Raw genomic sequence first — 5,325 nt, 5'->3', positions numbered from 1 at the left:
AAAAAGAAAATGGCTCAAGGAATTGTAGAGGCTGGCAAGTTCCAAGTCCATGGGTCATACATTAAGCTGGAAGCATCTCCTGACTCATGTAGCTGCAGGGGCAGATGAACCAAAATTAGGCAGGCAATACAGCAGTCTGCTGGCTTCAGAGGCTGATGAATCCAAGATTGGCAAGTAAGATGGCAGGCTGTTGGCTCACGGGCTGCAAAGACAACAATCCCAAGATCTTCAGGCAATATGGTAAGCCACTGGTTTAAGTCCAAGAACCAGAGGTCAGACGATGATGAGCCAGATGCAGGATTCATATTGAGCAAAAAGGCAGAGAGCTTTTCCAGAGCTCTTCTATATATATTTGAAGCAGGCCATACCTTGAAGGAAACTTCCTTTCAACTGATTGGCTGTTCATAGCAGATCTCATTATGGAGGTGATTACATTATATCAGATCTCCTCATGGGAGATGACTACATCACAACTACTAAATCACTTAGAATCGGGGGCCAGCTAAATTGACACACCATCATAACTATTACAATAGGTAATTGGTTTTTTTTTGTTGTTGTTACTTTATACTCAATGTGTGGATAAGTCCCTGCATATAGTCATTCCTTGGCAAGATTGAATGCATAAATTGTATGGAAAGAAACATGCAATACTTATTTCTCCCTATTTTCTCTAAATCTAAATTAAATCTAGTATAGCTTCTGTCAAAAGAGTTGGTGTGGTACAGTGAATTACTTGGTATGACTTTTCTAACCAGTCTTAGTAACTCCCACCAGATTACTGGGTGAGACCATGCAAATAAGGTGTGTAGAACTCTGATGTTGGTATTGGTTAGTTTTGTCACTCTACCAATCTTAAAATGAGCCCTCCTAGAGGCAGAGAGGGGATCTCACTTCCATTGAGAGAGAAGAGCTAGAGGTAAAGTGGAGTGCATTCTTGGGCCAGAGATTCCTACACTGGACCTCTTTGGCAAGATGCCCAGCAGAGAGAGATGCCCAGCAGAGAAGATGCCCAGCAGAGAGAGACACCAGTACAGAGAGATCCCTGGCTGAGAGATGGCGGCAGTGGAACCAAGAGGCAAGAAGTAGAGAAATGGGCTTTCCACCTATGGAGCAAGAAAGCTGAATGCCTTTGGGCAGGAGGCTTGCTGGCAGAGTGGGATGCATTTAGATATACCTACTGACAGAGCTAAAAGAGCTTTGTAACACTTGCCTGAGCAGGGCAGAGTTCAGACCTGAGGCCAAGGTCCAGAGAGGTATGTCTGAGGGCATAACAGAGGGGACTGTCCTGATTGAATTGTATCCTGAGCATGTTCCTGAATCTGAATTGTTACTTCCCTAATAAACTCCATAATCTTGAGTATTGTATGCAAGTTCTGTGTGGCCATTGCAACAAATTATTGAATCTAGTAGGGAATTAGTGAGTGCTTTAGGAGGGACAGTTGGTGTCAGAATTGGTAAAAAGGTTTGGAGGGTGGTGGAATGTTTGGCTCATTGGAATAAGCCTTGGTCTGCTGATGGTGATTCTGTCTTCCACTTGTTAGGTTGGAAGAGGTCAGAAGATGCCACTTCCATGCCCATTTAGCAGTTGGTCATCAAAGTTCAGTTGTTGTCATGTGCCTTGAGTTGGACCCAACTCATAGCAACTCCTCCTTGGGTTTCCAAGATGGTATCACTACGGGTTTGAACCACTAGCCTTCTGGTTAGCAGTCAAGTGTCTTAGGCACTATGCTACAAGAACTTCTATCACTACAGATAAACAAATTCATATGACTTTCTTGGTTTTCAGAAGAGTTCTGGCACTCCAGAGGTCTTATGTTCAGCACCTTGGTCATGTAGGCCTAAGAAGTCATGCAGAAAGAGGAAGGTGAATAGGCTTTGGAGTCCTCAAGCATGAATCTGTACTCTACCTCAACCAATTACTACATTTAGGTCCTTAGATTCCCTAAGCTTCAGTTCTCCTGAAACATGGAGAACCAGTACAAGCTGTACATTCCCTCCTCCAAATCAATCCTGGAGGAGTTACTGAAGATGAGCAAAAGTATGAAACGGAATGTTTGTTTTGTGGAAAACTATGAGGGAAACCAAAATCTTCTGTGAACAGATATGTGTCAGGCAGTACCCTGCAGCATGATAGATGGGATATGGCAAGCAGATAGGACATGGAGATAATATATGGTCTTGTCTGCCTCTCTACCCCATTGCTTTAGAGAGATCCCTACAGGTTCTTAAGACCCAGGCAGTCAGTGGTCAAAAGCAAAATCTCATACCATGTTATTAGTGGTGCTGAAGCTCAGATCAAACTGATGGAATCAAATGGGTACTGATTTGCCCCTTCTAGCTCTCACTCTTCCTTCCCTTCCCTTCCCCTCCCCCGGCTCAAGGCTCGAGACCATAGTACTTTACAACCTAAAGAGAAAATGTTCTCTCACTGACAGTTTTTTTCAAAGAGTTTAAAGTGTTTGTCTAGTGGAAAGGCAGCAAAGAAGGTGGTTGAAGTTGTTCTGAAACATACTCTCTCTCTTTTCCTTAAACTCACCAGAAGAACACAAACTACTGGGGCATGGGCTTTGGTTCCTCCCTAAACACAATAGGAGACAGATTTTTCCAATATTTCCTGGGTTTCAAAAGTCCTTAGACATAATAACCAGATGCCTAGGAAATAGAATTATTTAAAAATAAATAAATAAATAAGACATTTATCATATGATTGGAAAAAGATGATCGATGATTTAAATTAATTATAGCAATATGTTCAGTGGCATAGGGAAAATGTTGAGAAAATTAAGCAAGAAAATGGAAAAAATAATTATGAAAAGTCTAGTAGTTATCACAGCTGAAAAGAGACTAAGAGGACGTGATGACTAAATGGTAATGTCAGATCCTGCATGGGATCCTGGAACAGAAAAAAACATTAGGTAAAAACTATGGGAACTGGAATAAAGTATAGACTTGTCTGCTGGAAAAAAAAAAAAAAAACCTCTTTATAATTTTAAAAAGCAATGATGTCACTTTGAAGAGTAAGGTGTGCCTGAACCAAGTCACAGCATTTTCAGTCACCTTATATGCATATGAAAGCTGTACAATGAATAAGGAAGACTGAAGAAGAACTGATGCCTTTGAATTATGGTGTTGACAAAGAATTTTGAAAGTGCCAAAGAATGCCAGAAGAATGAATAAATCTGCCTTGGAAGTACAACCAGAAAGCTCCTTAGAAGCAAGGGCGGAAGAATGTGTCTTACTTTATTTGGATATATTATCAGGTGGGACCTGGAAAAACACATTATGCTTATGAAGTAGAAGGTCAGCAAAAAAGAGGAAGACCCTCAACAAGATGGATTGAGACAATGCAATCAATTGTAAAAATGAGCTCAAACATAAAAACAATTGTGAAGATGATGCAGCACTGGGTAGTGTTGTATTCTGTTGTACATGGGGTCTCTATGAGTAGGAACCAACTCCATGGCACTAAAACAATAACAGCATAGACTTTGTTTAATAATAAAATCAATATGGGCTGATATGTGACAAATGTGCCACATTAATGTGATTTGTTAGGGAAAGTAGATGTGGGTTATATAGGATCTCTGTGCACTATTTTTGCAACCCTTCTTTCACTCTGGATCTACTCAAGTAGTCCCTGGGTAATGCAGTTAATGTGTTTGGCTGCTATCCAAAAGGTTGGAGATGTGAAATCACCCAGAAGTGTCTTGGAAGAAACACTTTTCTACCTACTTCAGCCATTGAAGACTCTATGGAGCATAATTGTACTCTGACACACATGAGGTCACCATGATTTGGAATAGACTTGGAAACTGGTTGTTTTAAATCTATTGTAAAATAAAATAAAAAGTTTACTCAAAACAAAAACACTATTTGAAATGAAAAACACAAAATTGGAATGAAGAGGAGAATGGATACATTTGAAGAATGAATTGGTGAATTTGAAGGTACAAAGGAGGAACTGTCCAAAAAGACAACAGGAGATGATTAAGAGATGTTCAGGGATGGGGACGAATTAGAAACCCCCTGCAAAGCAAATAGAAGCTTCCATATCCTGATGAAAAGTGTTACAGAAGAATTGAAAATGTGTGTATGGTATATATGTGTGTGTGTGTGTGTGTACACACACACACACATATATATAGCTCCCTGATGGTGCAATATTTAAGCACTGCAGTAGTCAAGGTTCTAACCCAACAGCTGCTCTGTAGGAGAAAGATGTGGCAGTCTGCTTCCATAAAGATTTTAATCCTATGGGGCAGTCCTACTCTGTCACATAGAGTTGCTATGAGAGAGAATCAACTCAATGGCTACAGATATATGTGTGTGTGTGTGTGTGTGTGTGTGCATGTATATGTATGTATATGTATACATATATATGTACATATATGTACATATACACATAGCCATTGAGTTGATACACACATATGCACATACGGTAAAATGAAAGAAAAGAAGTAATGATAGTACATTTCCTAGATATAAAAATGAAAGACCTCAGACTGAAAAGGCTCATAGAGTGCTAAATACTGTATATAAGGAGGAAAATCCTTCACCCAGACACACTTCAGTAAAATTTTAAAACATCAAAGAGAAAAATATGTTTTTAAAGTTTCCACAAAGAGCAGATAACATATAAAGAACAAGAATCAGATTGATATTATACCTCTAACAGTACCACTTCTGTTGATGAACTAAAATTTTTAAACATTGAAAGGAAAAGGTTTTTAACCCAGATTCTGTATCTGTCCAAATTATTACTTAAATATGAAGGTTCAATGAACATTATTTCCAGGTGTATTAAGTCTCAGAGGGTTTGCTTCACAAAAGTGTTTGTTTTTTTTTTTCCCCCACACACAGCTTTAAAACAGAGGTAAAGCAAATGATCTCAAGAGGGGGGCCCAGTTCATATGCAAAGATTATAGGAAAAAATAAGAGAATATTTTTACTTTAATTTTCTAGTGAATTTTTATTGAATAGCAAACATATGAAGCATTTGATTTAATTATGGGATTATTTGAGTGCAAACAATTTCTAGCATAGAGAGAGAGGTGACAAAATATTATATTGTCCCAGAAGGTGTTTTATCCTTTCTATGCTTCTATCTGTCAACAATCTTGGCGGTATTACCAATTAAGAAGAGAAAGGAATCCAGAAAGATGCTGCAAGTGATCTGGGAAGTAACAGAAATCAAATAACTTAGTGAAGATTATTTTTGTGAAAAAAAAAATAACCTTTCAGAAAACAATTCTCATCTTATTTAAGATGTGTGAGACACTAGATGAATATTTAAAATATCTAATTTATGAGGTTGGTATAACT

The sequence above is a fragment of the Orycteropus afer genome, unplaced genomic scaffold, assembly GCF_000298275.1.
Source record: "Orycteropus afer afer isolate SDZICR_OR568_19922 unplaced genomic scaffold, OryAfe1.0 scaffold00251, whole genome shotgun sequence".
Classification (NCBI taxonomy): domain Eukaryota; kingdom Metazoa; phylum Chordata; class Mammalia; order Tubulidentata; family Orycteropodidae; genus Orycteropus; species Orycteropus afer.
Note: the sequence above shows the minus strand (reverse complement) of the source record.